At 39.0% G+C, this 26,735-nt stretch overlaps 1 protein-coding gene across 3 annotated transcripts in view; it reads left to right on the forward strand.

Annotated features, from left to right (window-relative positions):
• The first annotated feature begins 1,584 nt into the window (after nucleotides 1-1,584).
• Nucleotides 1,585-26,735, forward strand: part of SPTSSB (serine palmitoyltransferase small subunit B) — a 29,702-nt gene continuing 4,551 nt past the window's right edge. The window contains exons 1-3 of one of the 3 annotated variants that reach the window (XM_070466478.1): nucleotides 1,585-2,052; nucleotides 2,329-3,191; nucleotides 14,045-14,138. The gene's annotated coding sequence lies outside the window, so the exon portion shown is untranslated. The other 2 variants (XM_070466480.1, XM_070466479.1) reach the window with 2 other exon arrangements.

Here is a 26,735-nt window from a genome sequence, read left to right on the forward strand (position 1 = left end):
AAAGGCCTGGTTCAAAATGTTCAGTTGAAACAATTAAAATTACTTTATATTCTTACACTATTACATGCTAAACAATTTTGCCTACTTCTTCAAACCTTATTCCACTTTCCATAAGCTGTGGTATGACTTAACCATTTGTTATCTCACGATTTCTAGTTATCAGCACAAAGGGAGGCTCCTCCTTGAGGGCAAAAAACATTATCTGCTATTTTGTTTTTAATATCCTACTCACCTGTGGTTGTATACCATCTTTCTTTTTTAATAAGGCTTGTATTTTTGTTTCTTGATTTTTTTATCTTTTCAATAAATGTTTTTTTCTTTTTTGATCAATTTGCCTTGCTTTTTATTTTTCTATTTTATTAATTTCTGCTTTTATTTTCAATGAAGTTAACATAATTTTTTGCAATTTCTTCTATGTTTCTTGGTTTGTATGTTGTTTTGCAATAAATACATTGAAGGTTGTATAGCTTTTTTATACTCTCCTGATTTTATGTAGGATTTTTGTTTTTCTTCTGTTTCTAAAGAATTTGTAGTTTCCCATTTGTGCTTCCCTTTAATCCAGGTTTAACACATTCTTAAATTTTTAATTGTGCTATATCAATCAGGGAGAAATGTGCTATTTATAATGTCTGCCACTTAAAATGTGTCTGTCTAGAAAAAACAGTGTTGACAATGGATAACTAACAAGGACCTATTGTATAGCACATGAAACTCTGCTCATTGTTATATGGCAGCTTGAATAGGAGAGAAGATTGGGAGAGAATGGATACAGGTACACGTGTGTCTCTTTGCCGTTCACCTGAAACTATCACAACATTGTTAACTGGCTATACTCCAATGCAAAAGAAAAAGCTTTAAAAAATAAAAGAAAAAGAAAAGAGTGGATCTTTATTTGTGATCTAGTTAAGTGTTGAGAATGTTCTGTTTGTATTAAAAAAAAAAAAAAAAAAAAAAAACACCTATTTTCCATTTGGGGGGTGCAAAGATATGTGTGGTTGTATTACATATATCATTTAAAATGATTTTTAATGGTCTAGATGCTTCTGCAAGCGATAGCAGTTTTTCCCCACCTACAGTTCAAATAATTGCAAGATCTCAACGCCATTTCATAAAACCTTTGACAGGACAGAGAGATACTTGTTTCTACATTCCCACAAATGTACAGTCACAGGGAGTATGCAGGGAGGCTGTCAAAATCTGATAAGAAAACTAAACAATAAATAATAAGACCTAAAAACGGGTGTAAATAGTATTGATCCCACCACAAAATGGCTTGGTGACCTTGGACAAGTCACTCCTCAAGGTTTCTATTTCCTCATCTCTCAATGGGGATGGTCATACCTGTGCTCCCAACTTGACGAGGTTTGTCAGGAGAAGCCAAGAGGTAAGAAATGTGAACATAAAGTAATAAATAAAAAATATTAGGAGAGGTTGCTAATATTTAGATACAAGATAAAGAAAAGATAACAAAATGTAAAACGGCCAACACAGACTCCAAGGTGCTCATTTTCTATTGGTTCCCTTCCCTGCCCCCAACACCTTCAGGTTCTTTTGAGGACACATCCCTCCAGCTTGGAGAAACCCCCGCCCAATTGTGTGAGTCTCTCTCTTCATTGCAAAGACAGGCAGCTTGGAACCTGCCGGAAGCTCGTTGAGGAGGGAGCCAAAACCTGCCCGCAGCTGAAATTCGCGCTTCAGCACAATGAGGCCATGTATGGTGTCTTCCTTAGGCTGTGGGGGTTGACTGGCAGCTGTTGCCCAAAGACTCGTCAATCCAAGGACGCTTTCGCACCGGACGCCCCCAGGTCTTGGGCATAGTCAGCTACCGAGATATTTGGGCTGGAAGCTTCAAGGGCCTCTGAGATCTCATCCAGCAACCGCGGCACTCTGTCTAAGCACTATGTCCTCGGTAGAAAAGGGATCGATGGTGTTCTGCATGAGGGTTTTCAGGGAAGATGCTCCTCACGGTCCCACGCCTCCTGGGGAAGATAATTGAGCGCCGAGAGCACGAGCTCTTGTTTCGGCGGTGCCGGAGCCGCGGCAGCCTGCCTGGTGTGTGCAAGCACCTAGCCTCCTCCGAGCCCTCTCTTCCCAAATTGCCTTCCTGCCGCAGTCCGAGCCCAAATTAATTCTCTTCCCTGGGCACGATCCTTCCGTTTCCCCGATGGGATCCAGCCTTTCAACCATTAACCTCCCAGCTACCGGGAGAAGGGAAGGTGCAGGATGGAGGGTGTTGGGGGCGGGGGGCGGGGAGGCATTTTGCACGTTCAGGGGCGCCAAAATTAACTGCCAAAGCTAAAAGGGTTTCCTTTCTTCCGTTTTTGACAGACGAATGCGGTGGGATGCCTGCTGGGCCGACTGCCGCCCCGACCCGGAGCCCTGGGTTCACTTCGCAGCCTGCCGCTGAGTTTCAGACCGCAGTACTCAGCATCCGTCCGGCTTTGCCCCCTTGCCGAAGTCTGCAGATCGATAGATGCTGGGCGTAGGCTTTTCCCCAGGCTAAAGCCCCAAAGCCCCCACCTTCGCCTTCTATTTATTTGCCCGCTCCCACCACTACCATCGAAGTACATGCCCCTCTGGTAGTGTTGGCGCTGCCACCCGAGCGAGGGAAAGGGCGCCTCCCCATCCCCTCCTCCCCATCCCCGCCGCGACTCGGGGATTTACTGCGGCAGCCGGAGGTGACAGTGACGCCTGAGCCTCCTCCGCTGCTCGCAGAGCCCCAGCTTCCCCAGCCTCCGGAAAGCGCCTCCTTCTGAGAGGCTGGTCCCTGGAGAAGTGCTAACGTGCTGCAGGAAACCAAATTTAAAAATGTAGAAGTCGCTGGGCTGCATTCCTCCGAGGACGAGCCTGATCGCCCAGGACCGAGAGTGGCAGCGTGTGGGAAGTTGGGACCACAGAGCAAGGGGGGAGGGGAGCGGTGCAGCCGGCATTCCCTTCTGAAAGGAGTCGTGGGGAGCCGTGACCGGGTGGACACAAGTTTGCCTGGGAGTGTTTTCCTTCCGTCAATAATTAATCACCGGGATCAGGCTGGCAGAATTGGAGTTTTAGCAATAGTGCAGAGGGCGGGGCCGAACACCTAACTCCTGGAGGTTTGAGGTGCCCAGCGCAGTAGGAAGCTCGCAGCAGTTGGGGAGGAGCCAAAGCGCTGTGCTCACCTAACCCGCAGGAGATATACCCAACCCAACCGGGAGGTAAGCATCTTCCAAATACATGCTTGAACGGTAACGTCGCTTTTAAAGGCTAGAATTCCTGTCTTTAGAAGGAAAAAATAATACCGAGCCATAAAGCAATGTATCAGCTTATTATTTAACTGCACTAAAAATTTTAAGAATTGAATGGGTTTTTCCATTTGCCTTGAACTATGTTAGAAACTAAGATGTTTCAGTCAACAGAAGCCAAACTTCACTACTGAAACTTTTCCAGCCAAAAGAAGAGAAAGTTACTTTGTTAATTACTTTTGGTTTTTGTCTTTGTATAATGCAGTAACACGATTCAGAGAAATGTCATTGAGAGTTGCTTGATTTCATTCTTAAATATTTTCTTTATCTTGTTTCGTGTTTTTATACAATACTTTTTGCCCATAAGCTACTTGAGGCAATGATACACACAAGTCAATTGCCCCCAAAGTAAAGAATTTCCAACAAGGGATACATTTGAACATTTTATCATGATTTCTTATGCTGTATTGCTGTTTGTTTTAGTTGACAAGTCTTGTCAGACTCTTTCGCAATCCCCTGGACTGTAGCCCACCAGGTTCCTCTGTCCATGGGATTTCCCAGGCAAGAATGCTGGAGTAGGTTGCCATTTCCGTCTCCAATTAAGCAGTATGTATTTTCTTTAAGGTGATTAAGTGACCACGTATAAGTAACTAGACTTCTAAACCCAAGGAGAAAAGTACATATAGATAACTTTGAGAAGGGGGTGAGGATATGGCATAATGGATAGAAAAGAGTTTAGATATGAACAGAAATTCTAGATCTGTGTCAACTAAAATGACTTTCAACTGGTTGGCATTTAACATATGAACCCAGCCCTTGATCCAATAAAGAATTTGAAGAATTATTAACTTTAAATTTTAGCCCTAAAACTACAAATAAATGCACCAAGAAAGTTGGGGCAATTGTTCTCCTATATGACTTTGTGGTCTGGTAGTTCTTTGGAATTAAATAAATGTTAAGAAATGCATGATTATTTTTGCTTGTGAGTTTTGTAGGTTAGTGTGTAAAATTAATTTTCACTTCTGAATTATTCCTATACTTTTTAAAGGACATCTTTTTATTGTTATTTTTAATTGGTTTTTTGTTTGTTTGTTTTTTCATTTATTTTTACTAGTTGGAGGCTAATTACTTTACAATATTGAAGTGGGTTTTGTCATATATTGACATGAATCAGCCATGGAGTTACATGTATTCCCCATCCCAATCCCCCCTCCCACCTCCCTCTCCACCCGATTCCTCTGGGTCTTCCCAGTGCACCAGGCCCGAGCACTTGTCTCATGCATCCAACTTTTAATTGGTTTTTATTGGAGGATGGTTGCTTTACAGGGTTGTTAGTTTCTGTTGTGGAGCAAAGTGAACCAGCTGTAACTCCTCTTATTTGGATTTCCTTCCCATTTAGGTCAACAGAGCACTGGGTATCGTTCCCTGTGTTACCTATTTTATAAGTTGTTGTTTGGTTACTCAGTCGTGTCTGACTCTTTGTGATCCCATATACTGCAGCCCACCAGGCTCCTCTGTCCATGGGATTTCCCAGGCAAGAAGTGGTATATGTATGTCAGTCCCAATCTCTCGATTCATCCAGCCCCCCTCTTCCACCCCTGGAAACCATAAGTCCATAAAACAGGCATCGTTTTGATGATTGTTTCAATGGCTGTTGATGGTTTTAGGCATAGATTACTAGAGCAACAGCAAACATGTGAAATGAACTATCACCCTCATTACCCAAAGATTTCTATACAACTGTTTGATAACAACAAATTAACAATGGTTTGCCAAACCAAATTCATGGGCATTCTAGAAATGTAGTGGATATGAAGTTGAAAGTCAACCAATCCTCAACTTCAATTGGCTTTCTTAATCCACTGTTTGTAAATTTGCAAATACTTATGTAAAAACTGTCCTTTGTAATTCTGTATCTACTGGGCTTTTATGTCAGCATAAACTATTTTACTACCAAGTATACAAGATGGAAAATCTTCATTAAAAATTATCTAAATGGGACTCAACTTCCAGTATGGTGGTATGAGGAACTCTGTGAACCTACCTGCTTAAGCAAAACAACAATAACTTTAAAATTACTGTTGGAAATTGTACATAAGCAACTATTTGGTCTCTAGAAATTGTCCTGAGGAAATACAACAAATGAAGAAAACTTTGTTAAAGACAGTCTATTAAGTTTCAGTAAGAATAGCAAGAGTTTGGATTCTGAGCTACAACCCACTTCCTTCACCAGCTCCACCTGGACATGCTGGTGCTCTGCTCTGAGGGGGACTGCAGCCAAGAACACTGGGCTCACTCGAAACCTAGACCACAGCTGAGGGCTGTGTCATGTCCCGAGAAAACAGGCCACCAGCATCTCATCCACCACCAGTGTTGCAGAAGCTCTATTTTAGTCAAGAGCAAGTGAAAGGTCCGAGGCTCTCTTCTTCCAACCATCCCCCATTCTTAAGGCGAAAGAGAAAAAACTCAACAACTCAAAAAGAACTAACCCATTTTACAATGGGCAAGGGACTTCAGACATTTCTCTAAAGAAGGTGCATAAACAGCCAATCAACACATGAGGAGGTGCTTACCACCATTAGTCATTAGGGAAATAAATATGAAAAACACAAGATACCACTTTATACCAACCAAAAAGACTAATCAAAAAGAAAGATAATAACAATTGTTGGAAAGGGAGTGGACCAGCATGTATTAGACCTGCATAAATTAGAACCAGCATATATTGCTGGTGGGAATGTAAAATGAGTAAGTTGCTGTGGAAGATAGGTTGTGAATTCCTCAAAAAACTGAAATTTACCATTTTAGCCCAGCCATATATCTCATATTATTTCACTCCTAGGTATTATCCAAGAGAATTGAAAATCTAGGTCCATGTAAGAACTTGTGCACTGATGTTCACTGCAGCATCACTCATAATACACAAAAAGAGACCATAACTCAAGATCCCATTGACTGGTGAATGGATAGATAAAATGTGATATGGAATGCAATAATGGAATATTATTCAGCAATGAAAAGGAAAAGGTATATGCCATAACATGGATGAACATCTAAGACTATACTAAGTGAAAGACCATATATTATATAATTCCACCTATATAATATGTCCACAACAGGCAAACCTATAGACCGAAAGTAGATTTTTTGTATGTGTGGTTAAGTATGACTGAAGTGGGGGCGGGGGTGGAGTTGAGCAGGAATGGGGAGTTACTGCTAAAGGGTACAAGGTGTCTTTATGGGCTAACAAAACTGGTCTAAAACTGATTAGTAGGGTTTGCATAACTGTGAGTATACTAAAAACCACTGAATTGTGTGCTTTGGGTGAATTGTATGGTTTTTGAATTATATCTCTTTATTGAGCTGTTTTTAATAAATTATACAAGGTATTAAAAGGAACATATAGGTTCAGAATTTGGAGTTCATGAATCTTCATGTACCACCAGACCAATAGTTTACATGAAGCTCTTTCCTAAGGGCTACATTGAAATAGATGAAATAATTGAGTGATACAAGTGATACAAATGTGATTTGCATATGTTTACACACCTGCCCAAGCTATTCTCTGTTTTGAAATGTCAAATGTCTTTAATGCAGTCCTATAGAGAATTGGTGTGCAATGCCCTAACTTTTTTAACTCATGCACTCATTAGATTAATACAAGTTCAGTGAGGCCAGTTGTTCCTCCTGTTTCTAGATAAGTCTAGCCCGTTATCAGTTCTTCAGGCCAGTTGTTGAGAGAAGCCTCAGTAGGTGAGAGAGGGAAGGAGGGTACCTGAATCTCAGCCAAAAGTGTACTTGTCTGCCACTTAGACAGCCCCAGTTTCACTCACACTAGAATGGCTCAGAAGTAGAAGTCTTAAGGAGAAAGGATGAGCTGGAACAGCCACAGTGGTACTCAGCACACTGACATGTCACTGCTGGGATGCATCTCTAGTGGTTTCAACAATCTCAAATACAGAAGCTTCCAAATAATTCATATTCCCCTCTGCTCATCTTCTGTATTTTGAGTTTCTATAAACTACCTGATCCTGTACTAAAAACCATGGAATCGGATGATAATGTTTTGTTCAAAAACAGGAAGACAAGATTAGTGAGTCTGAGTTTCAGAGGGGTAGTCAACAACACCTGAACTTGTTGTCAGGAACAGGCATGAGCACATGGAGCCAAAGGATGCCCTTAGCTTTAGGGATTCAAGCAAGTCCACCGGCATCAGGAAACCTCAGGATTTTCCACTCTCACCAGGCCAAGCTTATCCTTCCATATTTATGTTTAGAAGAGCACCCCATGCTGGTGAAAATGGGTTCCATGCAGTTTTTGACCATTGAAGATTTTATAGAGATCCTATTGTCATGTTTTGTCAGATTTCTATAAAATAATTTTAAATGTCTAACCAATTGTCCATAAATTAAATCCATGTAGGAAAAATCTGATTGTAGTTATTATATATTTATTACTATTGCTTTGATCAGGATTAATGATTCTTTTATTCAACATATTGATGGTGCATCTAACTCTGTACCCGGACAATTCTAGGCCCTGGATGAGTAATAAAACAGACAAAATTCCTACGCTTAAGGAATTTAACATTCCAGAGGGGCTGTCATATAAATATGTAATTTTTAAGTGAATTATACAGTGCATGAGTAGGAGATAAGGGCTCTGGAGAAAAACAGAGAAGGGAACAAGTTACAATTTTAAACTGTGGCATCAGGCTAGGAAGTACAATTATGTAATTAGATAATATAAAGATCATATATGGGGTGGGCCATGAGGATTACCTGCTCCAAGTTAATTTTTTCTCCCTGGAGCTTCATTTCCCCTTCCCGTCAGCATTATTTTACTATCTTGAATTTACTGCTGTTTCACCAAAGAAAATATTACATTAGCCCCAACATTCCAAGCAAGCATAAGGAAGACAGAACTTCTTGCCTTTTTTAAAGACAACTACAACCCAATCCAAATAAAACTACACCCAAATAAAACACCACCTTATGACAACAAAAATTCTTGTTAAGGAAAATCATTAGCCTGGTCTTTCAGTTTCTTCTGGCTTTTCTCTCTCACTGTGCCCTGGATTCTTGTAGTCTGCTAGAGGATTGTGTGGTCAATGATTAAGAACCACTTTCCCAAAGTTAACACCTTTTGAAAGAGTGGATTGAGTACAGGAGAGTTTGAGGGGAAGAAAAATTTCCAGGCAGAAAAATTTATCTGGAAAGGTGAAAGGAGAACAGATCTTTCAGAACTGCAGAACATAGCATGGAACCTCACTGATCAACTGGATAAAGGGGAAAAAGCAACCTGCTTTCCCAGACCAACCCACAGTCTCTCCTCAGGATTAAAGATACCTGAGGTATCTGATATCTGATACTTAAAAGGTACCTGAGAACACACTGTTCTAGTAAACTATAATGGGTGTGGCAGCTCGCCTGAAATAGGACTTTTAGAAAATGGCTTAAAAGGGATCAGGGACTTGATTATTTTTTTTAAGTCAAAAGGGAACATTTATTTTAGGCTTGGAAAAGAAGTGTTTAAGAGTCAAGTTAGAAATAAGTCAAAAACCTCCTGTTACAATGGAGTCATATGGATCATTAGAATTCTCATTTATTTAGTAAATATACTTTAATTGAGCAGCCACCATATGTCAAGTACTAGGGGAACTACACAGGCCTTGCTTCAAAGAACTTTCCTTCGGTCACCTTATATGCCCTTTGACAAAGTAGTCAAAGCACACAATGACGGGACGAGAACTTTTTGACCTGCCTATTCTGACACCCGCTTCTAGTTTAGATTAGAGGCTCCTTCCTGCCCCAGAGTACCCTCCACTTCCCTGTCATAGCACCTATCACAGTGCATGGGATGCCTCTGTAACTGTCTCTCCTCCTCTCTAGAAAGTGGTCTGAAGAGAGTATGTCAGTGTTATTCACAGTTTATATATCCCTAGTACATGCTTACTGAATATTTGACTAGATGGACGGATGGATGGGTGATTTGCCAGGTTGTAACCAGAGGTCTCTGCCAAGAGAGGTAGTCTGGAAGAATAGTAGTTAAGAGTGTGTTCTCAACATTAACTATGAGACTTTGGGTCAATATTTAAGTTTCTCAATGCCTCAGTTTCCTCATTTGTAAAATGCATATAGAAACAGTGCTTCTGGTATAGTGTTGTTTAAGTGAACTAAGGTAATATATATAAAATTCTGAGACATAAGTTGCTCAGTAAATATCCACTATTATTACCAGTACAGTATGGTGGTTTCCTGGGTGACCATTTGCTATCCAAATATTACATCCCTGCCATTTTGGCTCCATTATAAGATCAAAGGATGTCCATTAGGGCTACAGTTATCACTTTGGGTTCAAGATCTCTGAAAAGATTAAAAGGAGAATTTGGAAATGAATATAAGTAGAAATTGAACTAGAAAATTAAAAAAGGAAAAGTGCTCAAGATGGCATGTCCAAAGCAATTTTTCTGGGGCAATAATACCTCTGCTTCTCTCACATCCACCAGCCAACAGGCCAGTTCATCTCTATTCTAGAACATACGTATGCCTCATGGGATGTCATGCCCAATAAACATCAATAAGTGTTTACTGATGCAGGAGAAGAAAGAAGAGTGGGAAAAAATTTTATTTGAAGTCAAGCCTTATCTAAACCTAAGATTGTTATATAATCCTTTTTGTTTCTTTTGAAAGTTTAATAATCCTCTTTTTGTGTGAGATCTGTAGTCAGGATTATCCTAGTACGTCTTCAAATGCTGTGTTTATTACCTTCTAAATAAGGTGAAATGCCAACTTGTGACTGTCTGTGGAAACCTAGTAATTTTAATGTCTCCCTCTACTGCTATTAAAGAGAATTCTCTTGGCCTCTTCCCCAGTCATAGGGGAATCTCTCTCTCTCTCTTTTTTTATTTTCTCCTAAGAATAGCAAACTGATTCTCCTTTATTAACTCATCCATTGAAGAGTAATTTTTAAGTAAAGTTAGTTTACAGTCATTTTATGGATAGAAAAAAATTAGAGTAAGAATTTGTAACAAACCCTGATACTTCAATTACCAACTCTTCTTATTCCTTGAGGCTGCAGATATTTTACTCCACAAGGGAGAGCTTGGTCATTAAATTTTTAATAGGATATCTTTTGCTTAAAACGTTAAACAAAGGAAAAATCAATCAGGTTGGCCTAGTTCTGATCTTGATGGGCAGGAAAATCATGTTATAATTCAGAACCAAAAAAGTGGTTCTACAGGTTTCCTCCACTTATGAAACCCTGATGCAAATGTAAAATAGATGATATGGTACCCCTCCCCATGACCTACAGGGTGAATTCCTTCTCCCAGACTCATGAGAGTCACCATTTTACCCAGTTACATCATTTGTGCTTTATGAGTTCAAAAGAGTCACCTGAAAGGACTCTCTTAGGAGGAACAATAAAATGCATGTAGAAAATAAGAGGAACAAATAATATTCTGATAAAAGTTACCATCTTTGAGCCATTATTAAAACCAGGCTCCATTAAGTATCCTTTCCCAATGTTGTATAATCTTCACAACAACACAGAAATAACTAATCATCTGTGTTACCAACACTTAACTGATGTTTACAGAGGTTAATCAATATCCTGAATATCACATGACAGCAAACTCCAGTTTGCCAATTTCAAAATCCATATTCTCTCATTATGGAAAAAAATTAATGAAGCAAATCATTCTCCAATTGGATATTGAGTTCTATTATGGAAATAGCACCTTAGATATGATGAAAGCTTAGTAATCTCTTCTTCAACCCTTCTTCCTGATTGTTAGCAACCCCCAGAAGGTATTATCCAGATTCTGTTTGAACAGTTTCCTAATGGAATTCTCACTACTTCAGTCAGCTAACCCTTTCCCCTTTAGATTATTCTTACTGTTTAAAGTTTTTCTTGAGCTTTTTCTTTTTGTCTTTGGCCATGTCACACAGCTTAGGGTATCTTAGTTCCTCAACCAGGGATTGAACCCAGGCAGCCGCAGTGAAAGGGCTGAGTCCTAACCACTGAAACACCAGAGAATTCCCCAGTTTTTCCGGAGATTAACCTCTGAAAACAATAAAACAATTCCAAACCTTTCCCTCCATCATAGCTTATAACACCATTTAAAATCTCTTAGATCTTTTAAGACTTCCATGATACATTCCTTCCCTCGAAATCTTCTTGCAACCTTTCCTGTTGGAAGCCTTCCAGATTTTCTCCATCTGGCTTCCTGAAGACATGGTCAGCTTCCTGGAGTGACTGTTTTCATCAGATGGAAGAAGGATGGTAACCAAAGCCAAGAGCTGTGGCCCTCTTTTCTTATCTGTGGCACAACACTTATACTGGTGCTATGGTCTGAATGTGTCCCCCTCGAAATTCATATGTCAGATCCTGACCCCATAGGAGATGGTATTAGGAGGTGGGTCCCTTGGGAGGCGCTTTAGTTGTGAGGATGGGATCTTCATGATGACATTAGTGTTCTTTGGACGCTGGAGTGATCCCTTGTCCCTTCGACCAGTCAGAAGGTAGCAACTAGGAATAGGAAGAGGACTTGGCCAGAACACAACCACACTGGTGCCTTGATCTTAGACTTCCTAGTCTCCAGAACCATGAGAAATGAATTTCTGTTATTTATAAGTCACCTAGTCTATGGTATTTTGTTATAATAAACCAAAGAGACTAAGACAATTGGATCACTTCTTTGTAAACCATTTCATGACAATATTGGTTCATAATGAACTTGAAGTCAAATAAAATTCCTTAGTCTTTTTTATTTGAATGATTCCCAATCTTATCCTTGGACAATTAGCTTTTTGAACTGAAGAACAAGACTTTGTATTTTTCTCAAAGTTTTACCCTTGGTCATTCTTGGGACTCTGTAATCAACTAAGTCTTTTATAACTACATCCCATAACTCTGGTTCATCTGCAAATTTGACCACCTATACTTTCTCGGGGCTGGATGAAGCACAAGCTGGAATCAAGATTACCTGGAGAAATATCAATAACCTCAGATGTGCAGATGACACCACCCTCATGGCAGAAAGCTGAAGAACTAAAGAGCCTCTTGATGAAAGTGAAAGAAGAGAGTGGAAAAGTTGGCTTAAAGCTCAACATTCAGAAAATAAAGATCATGGCATCCAGGCCCATCACTTCATGGCAAATAGATGGGGAAACAGTGGAAACTGTGGCAGACTTTATTTTGGGGGTCTCCAAAATCACTGCAGATGGTGACTGCAGCCATGAAATTAAAAGACGCTTTCTCCTTGGAAGAAAAGCTGTGACCAACCTAGACAGCATATTAAAAAGCAGATACATTACTTTGACAGCAAAGGTCTGTCTAGTCAAGGCTATGGTTTTTCCAGTAGTCATGTACGGAGGTGAAAGTTGGACTATAAAGAAAGCTGAGTGCTGAAGAATTGATGCTTTTGAACTGTGGTGTTGGAGAAGACTCTTGGAGTCCCTTGGACTGCAAGGAGATCCAACCAGTCTATCCTAAAGGAGATCAGTCCTGGGTGTTCATTGGAAGGACTGATGTTGAAGCTGAAACCCCAGTCCTTTGGCCACCTGATGCGAAGAGCTGACTCATTGGAAAAGACCCTGAAGCTGGGAAAGATTGAAGGCAGGAGGAGAAGGGGATGACAGAGGGTGAGATAGTTGTATGGTATCACTGATTCAATAGACATGAGTTTGAGTTAACTCTGGGAGTTGGTGATGGACAGGGAGGCCTGGCATGCTGCAGTCCATGGGGTCGCAAAGAGTCGGACACAACTGGGCGATGGAACTGAAGTGATACTTTCTCTGACATAATTCAGATGGACAAAAGTGCTACAGTGATCAGGACAAGATGCAGAGCCCTAGAGCTCATCACTCAAGTCCTACTCACCATCTTTATAAATGCTTCACCAATTATAAAACAATTTCACAAAGGTCATTTCATTTAATTCTTATAATTAACCTGTGAAAAGAATATTATCATCATTCTATTGTGCTTTGCTCAGTCATGTCCGACTCTCTGTAGCCCCATGGACTGTAACCCGCCAGGCTCCTCCATCCATGGAATTTTCCAGTCAAGAATACTGGAGTGTGTTGCCAGGTCCTCCTCCAGGGGATTTCCCAATCCAGGGATTGAACCCGTGTCTCTTCTGTCTCCTGCATTGGCAGGCAGATTCTTTACCACCAGCACTACCATTCTATACACGAGGACAGAGCTTCAGAAAGAATATCTGACTTGCCTGATGTGATACAGCTAATAAATGACAAAATAGGAAACAGCCTTAGAGCTTCTGTCTTTGTTTCTAGTGCTTTTTCAAAGATGAATGTTTAAATACAATGATTAACCTAATCTTTTTCCTTTTCCCCTCACATAGATATCAACACAGACTAATTAAAATCATGAAATATTTTCTATAAACAAAATCTAGTGTTTTTGTTTATAGAAAATATAGAAAACCCAGAAACCTAGTGTTTAAAGCAGATTAAAAGCAGTCTACTCTGATATAAGTGAGACGAGGGCTCTCAGATTCTCTCTCTTTGTCCCACCTGGGGCCTCCCTACAAGCCCGCCATAGATAGTAATGTGGCACCTTATAGTCCTCAGAGTACATTGGGAAGTCACTAGTCAATGGCATGTCCTCAAACTGTAACCTTCTCTAAAAATAGATTTTAAAATAAGGCTGGTTTCTGATATCTTGTTTTTATTAATATAATACATTCTAGAATTCTGTGGGAGATCATCTCTCTAAGGTTTAAAGACCTTTTATATAGAATAGAATTGTTTTAAAGTTTGAAGGCATCTTTGAGTTTAATTCAAATCTTAATTTCACAGATGAAGAAACTGCAACCCAGAGAGGAGAAGTAATACACACAGAATCATTCCTCAGGGGAAGCAAGGACAAGAACCCAGACCTGGACTCTCCTAGGTACGTAGATTCTTCTGGTTATATCATGGAGTATCATTTTTAGAAATCTGCCCCTTTTCCTTACAAGGTGATATCTTTAATGAGATGAAGTTTCTGGTTCTCACTTAAGCAACCATGAAACATTTATGATATATTTGATTTTACAAAGGCATTTAAGAGGATATATAGGACTGAAATGTGCAATTAGCTTTCATAATGAGGCTTTGAAACAGTGATTCTTAATTTACAGACATTACAGGCCCCTTTGAAGTGGGCTTCTCTGATGTTTCAGACGGTAAAGAAACTGCCTGCAATGCAGGAGACACAGGTATGATCCCTAGGTCAGGAAGATCGCCTAGAGAACAGAAAGGCTACCATCTCCAGCATTCTTGCCTGGAAAATTCGATGAACTGAGGAACCTGGTGGGCTACTGTCCATGGGATCACAAAGACTGGGAGACTAGCACTTTGAAATGGATATTAAAAAATGCTTATGCAAAATTTGAAAACATTTCAAGAGGTTCATAGATTCCACACCCTCCCCCCTCACACACACAGCAAGTTATTGGCCTCCTGGGTAAGAACCTCTGGCCAATTCTAGTACAAGTGCCAAGGTAAGGATTACATAGCACCAACTGCTATCTTATTTATGGGTCTGCTGGTTAAAGCTGCTCTGTTTCCACATCCTTCATTTTTTATTTAAATGGAGCAATGTCTTATCCTGGAAGACTTCTGATACAAGAAAGGAGTAAATGTTTCAATAAGTTCTCAGTTAACCAAATTAAGAGAGAAACTTGATAAAATAAAAACATTTTCATAAAAAGTGTTAATGAAAGTAAGGCTGGTCAGTGTTCATATGGGGCATTCATTTTCTTTCAACTTATTTTATTTTTAAGAAAGAAAGAAAAGGAAATGGAGGGGAGAAAACCTTGACTGCCACTGGCCACATGCCCACTTTTATTAAGTCTGTGTTGTAGAGGTTTAGCTTCTAAGTTGTGTCTGACTCTTGTGACCCCATGGTCTGTAGCTCACCAGGCTCCTCTGTCCATGGGATTTCCCAGGCAGGAATACTGGAATAGGTTGCCATTTCCTTCTCCATTGTTCACACATTTTGCCTTGAAATGATCTCATTCTCATTTATTCTTTGCCTGGTATTCATAGCCTCAGCAATAATATATTAGCATAGCATATAATCATCATAACAGTTAATATTCACTTAGGCCTTCTTTCTATGTTTTATTCTAAATACTTTACACCTTTTAATATTCCCAGAAATTGTATGAATGAAATTCTATTATCAGTCCTTTTTTCCTAGTAGAGGAAGTTGAGTCTGAAAGGTTGAGCAACTTAGCCAGGGCCAAACCTAGACAGGATCCAGAGACAGGGCTCATAAACACTCACCACCCTGCCTCTTGGTAGGATTCTCACCTGGATTCTCACCCAGCTCCTCACGTGGTCACTGTGAGACTTTGGGCCTCAGTTTCTTCATCATAAATAGGAATCATTTAAGTTAAACATTTAGCCAGTGCCTGTCACAGTGCTACTTAATAAATGCTGTTTCTGTTCCCTAAAGATAATTCCACATGATACAATTCTAGTACCTTTAAGGAAGAGATTTGAATTCATTTCCTAGGGCTGCTGTAACACTGGACCACAATGTCGGTGACTGAAAGCAAGAAAATTATCCTCTGATAGTTCTGGGGGCTAGAAGTCTGAAATCAAGATACCAGCAGGGCTGCAATCCCTCTAAAGAGTCTAGGGGACATTCTACTTTTATTCTTTCAGCTTCTGATGGCTTCTTGGCTTATGGCTACATAACTCTAATCTCTGCCTGTCTTCACTAGCCCTCTCTTCCATGCCTGTCTTCTGAGGACACTTGTATTGGATTAAGACTGACCTGGGTAATCCAAGATGAGCTTTTGTAGAGATCTATAACTTAATTACTTCCAAAAAGACACTTTTCCCAAATAAAGTTATATTCACAGGTTTCTGGATGTGGATGTATCTTTTGGAGGGTCACCATTCAACCTGCTACAATATCTTAACCCAAATATTTTTCTATCCTGGCAGATTTCCTCTGGTATTCTTGACAAACCAAACCATATTTTTTCAAAGAGGGCAAAGAACATTTCATCTCATCCAGTTTGAGCCTATAGTTAAATTGGTTACAAATCTATTGGTTGAAATATTTTTATTAACATGCCCAGTTGCCATTAGCCTTCTCCTTGAGAATCAACAATGTTCTTAGGAAACAAACAATTGTTACTTATTTAGAAGAATAATCTTGGAGCTCAGCCCTTTTCTGCTTTTCGCTAGAAGCATGCAGAAACCCCTGTACCTGGGAGCAGGTGAAGGAGAATGAAGCCAGCGTAATATGTCTATACCATTCTGCCCAGAAGAATGAGATATCCACTAGACTAAATTGTCACTGATGCTTTTTTCTTTTAGTATCTCACTTAAGTAACTCACTTCTAAGTATCAGATTATAAAATCTAATTAATTTCTTTGCCTAAAGGCAATGATGTCTTGACAGGTAGCTCTATTACTCCTGCTCCTCCATTCTCAACTCCCCCTGTTCTACCTAGAAACTGACCTACATGCTAACCAACCCAGTAGGGAAATCTCCCCTGAGCTGGGGGTTAGCAGAGAGAACACCTCGACAGTGCTGTATCTATCTCCATGAGCGTTGGAGTCAGCTTAGCCCTCCATTCCGTTTTCTTAAAAGCAGTGATAACTGAGATACAAAAGCAAGTCAGGTGAGGGCAGTAAAAGGGTATTGAAAAAAAAAAAAAAAAAACCAGCAAGAGTATCTTACTATTGTCACCAAAAATATCACACCTATGCAAGTTCAATGTTACTAATCACCAAAAAATTGAACTCATCACCAAAAGCTTTCCAGACAACGCAGTAAGATGTAAAGAACAAGCCAGAAGAAAGAGGAAAAGAAAGAGGAGGAGGAGGAAGGACAGAAAAATAAAAGCAATTGAAAGTTTTATGAGTAAATCTATTCAGTGTCATCCAAAAAATTGCCCCCAAAGGACAAAAAAAAAACCCAGAAAATTAGTATTAGAAAATACTATCGGAAGAGTCTTGGTTGACCAACTGCTTATGCAGCCAGATTTCCTTTGGCAGAACACTGGGAACAAATGCTTAGCAGGTATGCTTTTTACAGATCGGTATTGTAGTAACTCACCTTCTTTGCCTTCAGACTCCTTGGGGAAAAAAAGTCTTCTATTTCTGAAGACACATCAAATATAATGGCATTAGGCAGGGATGAGAGAAAGGCTTGATTTTTTGTGCTCCAGGCTTCTAGCTCCTAAGGAAACTGAGTCCTTAGAAACGAACAGTAAGCGGGTATTTCCTTTACCAAAGTATAGGTTTGATGGTGAAGATCTGGGGATGAAAAGAGAAAGTCAGAATTGTTATGATGTACATGGCACATAGTTGCCAGTAAAGGGGTCTATAATGACAGTACAAAAGTAATAGCTTCAGTCAAATGATTTAGCCACTTTTCCATTTACTTTTAAATATTCTGGGTTTGGGGGTCTTATGAGCCCCTTATTTCACAGTCTTGTCAAAAACAGGTAAGCATATCACAGAATTTATAATTTCCACAAGTACTATAGGAAATTAAACTTTGAAAATTTCACAGATGCCAAGAGTCAACCTAAATAGATCAACACTCCTCTCAGAAGATTCTTTGCATTTCAGCAGTTTCCAATTTTCCTCTTATATCCTGAAAGCCAAGGAGAGGAAAACCCCAACTGGGACCTTAAAATGATTATTTGAAGACATTTTAGGGTCATTCATTTATTCAACTACAGATGGTCCATCCAAGCAATTTTGCTAGACTAGTAGTGCCCACTACAAATTGAGACTCTCAATGACTTTTAAAAGATACTGTTCTGAGTATTTTTAATGTATCTTGCAAAACTGAAATTTCATACCCAATGAGCAAGTCCCAGTTTCTCCCTTTCTCCAGCCCCTGGTAATCACTATCCTACTTTGTTTGAGTTTGACCACTCCAGATATCTCAGATAAGTGAAATCATACAGCATTTGTCTTTTTATGACTAGTTTATTTTACTTGGCATAATATCCTCAAAGTTCATCCTTGTTACAGCATGTGTCAGAATTTCTTTACTTTCTAAAAATAAATAATATTCCATTGTAGGTATATGCTATTAATACATTTTGCTTATCCTTTCACCTGCCAATAGACATTTGGATTGTTTTTTGGCTATTGTGAATAATGTGCTTTAACATGTGTGTACATTTAATGACATTTAAAAATAACTGTTCATGTCTTTAAGTCAACTGTTAGTGTTGTAGCTGTATTCACGTTTTACTTCTAAGAACAAAAAACAAATTGGTAACCTTTGGGAACAATATCTGCAGAAGGAAAAAAACAACCCAGAAGCTGTACTCTATCTTCTTTCCTTAGGATAACAGGGTTTTTCTTTCTTTTTTTTAATAAAACAATAAAGTAAAGAGGTTCATCCTAGGAAGTGACATTAGAGTTAAAAAGTTGGTCCAGAAGTCCTACTCTCCATTCCCAAGTTAGCAGAAATAAAGAAGGATACTTGCCCTGTTTCTTTCTTTTTTTTTTTTTTTTTTTTGCTGGTTTTCTTTAAAGAGGCTTTTTTTTTTTTTTTTTTTTGTCCTCACATGGCTTGCAGAATCTTAGTTTCCTGACCAGGGACTGAATCCAGACGTGGTGAAATCACAGCATCCTAACCACTGGACCATCAGGAAATACCCCTCACCCTGTTTCTATATGAGTTAATGACAGGATACCAGGAATAACTATATCATCCCCTATTACAAGTTCCTCTTCCTATGCATAACATCTATTCAGCATTAATATGTGTACTGCTTTTTTTTTCTTGGTTTTATTATATGCATCACCTTTTTAATAGCCACATGACATTGAAATTGATCTAATCTGAATTTTGTATTTCCTAAATGATTATGAAATTTTCTCTTAAAGTGAAATTCCAAATTTCCTTTCCCAGAGAGAAGTCCTTCATTCATAAATTCCTCTAGAGTCTGTCATAAAATGAGAAACAGCAAGGACTGCTTTGAAATTAGTATTTCAACACACATTGTGTTGCCCAATGGCCTCAGTTGATAGTTGGACTAGAAATACGTGTTTTCTATTGTTTTGCTTTTGTTGGTCTTAGTGGAAATTGGAAGCCAAAAGTTTGGTTCCACAAAAATACTCTACTCTTGTATATTACACAGACTAACACCATACCAACAACAACTGGGCTCAATTGTGGCTGAAACTTTTTCCTCTTAGTATACTATTTCAGTAACTCACTTCTAAGTATCAGAGTATAAAATTGAGTAACTTAGCTGCCTAAAAGCAGAAACATGCTTCAACTTAGAATTGTTTATTTCTTCCTCTTCGAGGAGTCTATAAATTGTTCATCTAATTCATGAAAGTATAAAGAAAGTTCCTTAATTGCCCTATAGTTATTTCATTTGCTTCTCACAAACTTTTAAGTTTTTTGTTTGTCTTTTTTTTTCAAAGCTCCCTCTGAAGATCTGGACTTCAAATCCATCACTTCTGGTCTGATATCTAATATTCACCTTGGTATCTGACTTGCCAAAGGGTGGCTGGAGAGTATTTTAAGATGAAAAGGAAATTCTCCAGAAAATGTTAAGCAAAAATAGAACCTTCTGTGGGATACAGAAAAAAACCGGAGTCACCCACAGAAAACTTAGAGCCAAACTCAGAGGAAGTCAATAAACTATTGTTATGTCTGATTCTTACACAGACACAATGTGAGCTTTTTCCTTAATAATACAAATTTGTACCTCTGTCAATCAAATTGTGTTCATATAGAGAAGCAGTTTGTGGTTAGGTCCTCAAGATATGAACAATGACACAAACTTAGGCAACACACAGTCCACACAATGGTATGTGGTGGCCCTGCCCAAAATACATTTAAAAAATTGTGTGAAGATTGTAACACCTTTCAAGTAATGGTTTGTGGCAGTGACTATATATATGTGTTGTTTTGTTACAATTTCTTAATGTATTAGGCAATTCATCTAGCAAACATAAATAGGACTGAGGTTTTTTCCCAAAGCACTCCGTTGTTGAGGTGACCATTATAGACTATTCTTTGAAGAATCTTTGACTCTAAATTATAATTAATAAAATCTTGCAAATAGTTTAAAGTTGTACCAATCCACAAGGAACAAAAACAAACATCTATTACTATCACTATGACTCTTACAAATATTCCTAAAGAACTCACAAACTATGCCTCCATTCCTTATTACATCACTGAAACAGAGAAAATTACCAATTGTCTCCATTTCACATAGACAGGCTGTGACACAGACCTTGGAACTTTCTCAAAGACACAAAGTAATGAATGAATTAAGAGAAATAAAGAGAAAAAGAGATGAAGAGAAAAAAAAGCTGTAATACACTTCAGGTCTTCAGATGTTTTCATCCTGGAATTATTCCCATTAGAACCACTTTTCTACCTTCCAATCTTAAATTGTTACTCACCTGGAATATTCCCTTGTAAAAAGTTATTTTAATGGGATTTAAGACAACTTTAGAAGTGTTTTTATTTCCCCCACAGAGTCCATGAACTTTGAACAGTACTGGAAAATTAAAAAGCATTTGTCATAATAAAAAAAATTAGTACCAACTCCCTTCCATCTTACAAAAAACAGATTACACTGAATTTGACAGTACTTAGAAAACAATATGTCTAAAACTCATTGCCTGAAAGCAGACAATGAGAATTCATAAGTTCCTTTTATACCCACATTGTGCTATGGAAATATTTAATAAGTACAAGTGTGGTCCCTGTGCTCCACAACCTTACAGTTCAGTAAGTCAGTCAGCCAGCCAACCAGCTCATGAGCCGGTGTGTAAGTATCCCATTCCAGACACTGGCGATAGAGAGATGACTGTGGCATATCCTCAGTATTCACAGACCTCATAGTCTAATGGGGAAACATTGTATTGAATATGTGGCTAATTATAACACAGTATATTTGCTACAATGGTAACCCATAGAAGAAAGCAATATACATTCCTTGGGAAAGGTAGTCTCCTGAGAATGTTTCCTAGAAGAGAGAATATAGGAGCTACATCTTGAAAACAAATAAGATTTTATCTAAAAGAAAAAATATTTCTAGAAAAGGAAAGCAGGTGAACATAGAAGCTTAAGAGTGAATGGCATTTAGCAGGAAAGTTCAAGAGGTGGAGGTCTTAGATGAATGTTTCATTTCATAGGAAATGGAGAGCTATTGAAAGATTTCAAGCAGAAAAATAAATCTGTTATTTTAGAAAGTTAATTCCAGCAACAGCATGGAGGAGTGTCAGGTGAAAAGGAGACAAGTGGTAGATGGGCTGTTACATTAGTCCAAACAAGAGATGGAAAGAGTCCACAGCACTGTCCAAGAAAATTTTTTGCAGTGATGGAAATATTCTGTATCTGTGCTGTCCAGTATGGTAGCCATGAGCCACATGCGGCTACTGAGCACTAAAATTTTAAATTTAAATTTAAATTTGCCAAATTGGACAATGCAGAGACATCTTGGGTTAAACCTTAAAGGAGAGTTTTTCCAACTCAGGTTGCAATTGGTGGGTTAAGAAATAGATGTGGTAGGGAGTTCTCTGGTGACCCAGAGGTTAGGATTCTGGGCTTTCGCTGCCATGTCCCAGGTTGGATCTCTGGTCGGGTAACTAAGATCCTGCAAGCTGTGCAACACAGCCCCCCAAAACTGATGTGGTGGTTCATAGTCGGTATTTTTTAATGAATGAAGACAATAACACAGAAGACAGCAGAACAGAAATGAATGGAGTAGAATAGGAAATAAAATGTCAGCATGCACTAAAGAGTTTATTTTGAGAGGTGCTTATTTCAGTTAAAGGTATGTGTGTGTGTGTATACCTTGGATCACAGTGTAAAGTGTGCTTTTCTTCTGTATTGTGTTTGAAAATGTTTGAAAGTCAGTCTTTTGTGGAAGGCTATTATTTAGCTACATTCAGAGTTATGAGGAAGAGACTTCCAGAAGGGAAAGACAATATAAGCAAAATTCACTGCAGTTTGGAGTTAGGATAACTAGATGTTTTAGGACTTTCTTAATTTTTTTTTTTTTTGCTTTTGTTAGAAAATTAGAATATTTAGCACATTTTTAGACCTACAGAAAAACTGAGACAGTAATACAGCAAATTACCGTATGCGCTACACTCAATTTCTGCTATCAACATCTTACATTAGTATGACATGTGTTCTAATTAATGAGCCAGTGTTGATGTGCTATTGTTAAAGCCAATACATTACTCAAATTTACTTTCTTTTAGCTAAAATCCTTTTTCTTTTTTCAGGATTCCATCTAGGCTAAAATACTACATTTAGTTGTCATGTTTCCTTAGGCTGCTTTGGGCAGTGACAATTTTTCTGTTTTTGCCTGTTTCTGATGACCTTGAGAGTTTTAAGTACTAAGAATTTTAAGGGCAGGCATTTTGTAAGAGGCTCTTCTGTTGAAATTTGTCTGGTGTTTTTTCTCATGATTAGACTGAGGCTGAGTTTAGGAGAGAAAGACAGTAGAAAAGTGCCATTTTCATGCCATGATATCATGGATACATACTGTCAGCCTGAGTTATCACTGTTGATAGTGGCCTTGATCAGCTGACTGAGCTTATCAGTCTCCTCTGTAAATTTACTCTCGTTTATCACCACTTTTCACACTGTAGTCTTTGGAAGGAAATCACTCTGCTCCCTCTCTAAATGAATTGGTTAATTAAAGGAAGGCTTCAACTTGAGTCAGTCATATTGAGCTCTTTCTAAAGAAAGCTACTTCCAAGTACAGACACAATCTCTTTTTAGATACAGCATCTCCCTCTGCGGCAGCAGGCAGGATACTTTTCCCACTTCTCAGGTTTTCAGATTCCAAATATGAAGCACAGAAAAAGCTGAGTGATTGACGTAGGATTCCAAAATAAGTTGGGAAGGAGTTAGCCCACGATCAATTGTAGATCCTTCTGACTTTTCTCTTTAGCCCTGGATTCTGACATTTTAGAAAGAGATTTAAACCAAAATGTGTTAGGTCCCACACCCACCTAGAGAGGGAAGATTCATTTTTTACCAATGTTTAGAAAGGAAAATCCCTTTCTTAGAAAATCCAATCATTTGGAGTACTTTCTTTAGGCAGAAGAGGGCTGCAGGATCAAGTCTTTTGCAGTATTCCCAAGGTAAACACCACCCTGACAAATCATCAAGTACTCATCTTTCATTGTGGTTGCCTAACTTTTTACCACTTCCGTTCCCATGGAGAGATCCAAAACCAAAAAGCCTCCTGAGCAAGCCCAGCCTCTACTTTTTTCCCCACCCTGAAGTTTCCTTTAACAGTGTTCTCATTTCGTGACTCATAGATTACATGGGTTTATGTGAGCATATGAGGTTTTTTATTGCTCTATTTATTCTAACCTTCTTCTCTGCTCAGGCCAGAAGAAAGTTTTGTCCCTGACTAATGTGGATCCCAAGTCCCAGGACTTCTCCCTCTCACTGTGAGAGACGAGATTAAAATTTACCTTTCCTCGCTGTATACAATCTAGTGAGAGAGAAATCATTCAGTGACCATATTCAGAAATAAAAAAATCATTCAGAAAGTAAAAATAGCCACTAACTCTCCAATCAGTTATGATGTAACTTCTTAGGGGAATTCCAAGTTCTCCTGTTTTCTACTGTCACTGTGTCCCCATTCATTCCCTGGGTTCCCTGCAGGAATCTCTCTCTCCCTCTGGTTCCCAAGACTCTCGTAATCATTCTCTAATAATCTCTTCCTCCCAGCTTTTTCTCCCCTCAACTTGGCAAAACTCCACTTTAGGTCTTTTATCCATGCTAAGTTGTACACTGGTAACAGGAGCCTTGGCTTTCGCCAGTTCCCAGTAATATCTGCAATAAGTGGGCCTTCAGACCTTTATTTGACTGGAAGCGAATCTGGGGTTTCAGGAGTCTTGAGTAAGAGAAGAGTAGAATCTGGGGAAATTGAGAGAAGGTGGGGCTGAAATTCTTCCAGATACCTACACACTTGATACCAATGTCCTTGCTCAACTTTGAATCTTTGAAGATCACAGAAAGCCTCCACTGAAATGTCTACTTCTTTCATCCAACATCAGTTCACAAACACAGGGTATTCACCACCTGGAATAATCTAGTCACTTTAATTTGGTTTGACAAACCAATTTGACATCAAGCAATTTAATATCCATTTAATGTTTAGCCACATAGGCTTGACCCTTTTCTTTAAAATTAATGACTAGGTCTAGGGGATTCTACAAGTCCATCCAGACACTAACATTCTAGGATTACACTTTAGCTACTTAACACATGGTGAATATTGTCTAAAATGCATATATGTGGAATATATCCAGCTAAATTATAATTATCACTCTTGGGGACAGTGGCCATGATTGTCTTAGTCACTATGGAATCTCCAGTTCCTAATGCAATTACCAGGATGGTAGTAAATAAAAAGGAAGGTAGAGAGAGAGGAAAGTCTTTCTCTGGTTAGATTCCATCTTCCTATCTATGTACTTCTTCCATATACAAATCCCTTTACTTGATGCTTTGCTTGCATTTTTGCTAATCCTAACAGCAACCTTAAACAGAAGGGATTGTTATTTCCATTTACAGATGAGGAACTTGAGGTCCAGAATAATTAAGTAACTGTGCCAAGTCTACATGCCCAGCAAGTGGGGGAGTCAGAACTTGAACCAGTGCTTAGGCTTAGTCACATATACATACATACATACATACATACGTATATATGTATATACACGTATATTTACACACACTTACACATATAAATACACATAGAAATTGAATCACTGCTATATACCTGAAGCTAACACAACATTGACCACTATACTTCCATTAAAAGAAAGAAACATTAAAAATCAAACAATGGCCCAGAGAAACCTTTTCCTCTGGCCTCACAATCCATCCCTCCAAGCAACAGTGCTGGCCTTTGTCCCACCCCCATTTTTTTACCGAGCACTTCACTGACTTTGTGTCCCACAGGGGCTCCCAGCCCTCCCCACTCGCCTTAAGGCATTACACACAGCTTCAGCTGCTAGAGCCAAACCCATCCAGGCCACTGTACTACTGAACACATACCACCATGTGCTTAGGCAGTGTCACCTTTGAATGCACAACCTCCTTAAACATTTAAGAGGGTTTTTAAAAAATCATCAAGTTTAGAGGAAAAATTAAAAGAAGCAGGAAGAAGAGGAAAAACAAACTACTTGCCCCCTCTTTTCCATATACAGGAAATCATCTTTTAAAAAACACATAATTAAAAACAAGGAGATGCATAGTATGCTTAAATAGAGTAAGCATTTTGAGTCTTTTTTTAGCATTACTAGGATATGCCATCAGGTCTTTAAGGGCAAGTTAATTTCACACTTCACTGTGAAAATTAAGACATTAAGATGTTTGCTGTTATCTAGTTCCAGGTTGGGCTTTCCTGGTGGCTCAGTGATAAAGTATCCTGCCAATGCAGGAGATGCAGAAGATGTGGGTTCAATTCCTGGTGAAGAAGAGCCCCTAGAGAAGGAAATGGCAACCTACTCCAATATTCTTGCCTGGGAAATCCCATCGACAGAGGAGCCTGGCAGGCTATAGATCATGGGGTCACAAAAGAGTTGAACACAACTTAGCAACTACACAACAACAATAGCAGTTCCAGGCTACCTGTGGATAATTAATTTCATGCCATTTTTCTCGTCTTATTTCCCGCCATTTTTCTCATCTTATTTCCCAAATTCAGCCAGTTTTCCTAGCTTGCTTCTTAGCATTTTCCATGCCCTTTCCCCTCATTTAGTGCTCATTCCTGGCCCCCATCACTGCATGCTTGCTACCTGGTCCAGTTTGCTGCTGCCAAGAAGAGCATCTTCTGTCTGCAATGCCATTTTGGAATGGATTCCTTCTGAAGCTGTTACTACTCAGAAAAAACCACAGAGCAGTGCTCAAAGCGCAGTTGTTTAATGAATGAACGAATTCTCCTTCCCACATCGCTCATCTTAAGTTGTCTAAAGTGGTTTTCTTAAATCTTACATGTTGTCCCATAGGAAATTTAAAAATAGACTCAAAAGGAAGGAAAAGCATATTATCTAAGCAAATCTAGAATCTAAATATACTGTATATTCTAACAATAGGTTGTAGCAGATGGTTTACCAATAATAACCAACTCTCTTCTCTTCTCACCTTTTCATGACCAACAGTAAATAGATAATCTTTAAAACTGCATCTCATTAGTAAGGGGGAAAAGAACCAAAGGAAAGGGGGACATCCATGTTTTTTATTGATTCTGCTACTTTGTGAGACTGGAATGAAATGGGACCATAAAAGCTTGTCAGAGCTGAGAACTGAGAGGGCTGGGAAGTGATCCGGGGCACTGGAGAAATGGGCGAGAATAAAAAAGTTCGATCTTAATCCTTTAAATTGTTAGCAATATGTAACCAAGTCTTTACCAAGTATCCAGCTTTGGTGTGATGCATGTTGGTATGCTCTAGAGCTGTTGTTTCCTTGATTGTTTGACTTTAACAGCTAAAAACAATGAACACTGACCACCTCAGG

Source organism: Odocoileus virginianus, chromosome 4, assembly GCF_023699985.2.
Source record: "Odocoileus virginianus isolate 20LAN1187 ecotype Illinois chromosome 4, Ovbor_1.2, whole genome shotgun sequence".
Taxonomy (NCBI): Eukaryota; Metazoa; Chordata; class Mammalia; order Artiodactyla; family Cervidae; genus Odocoileus; species Odocoileus virginianus.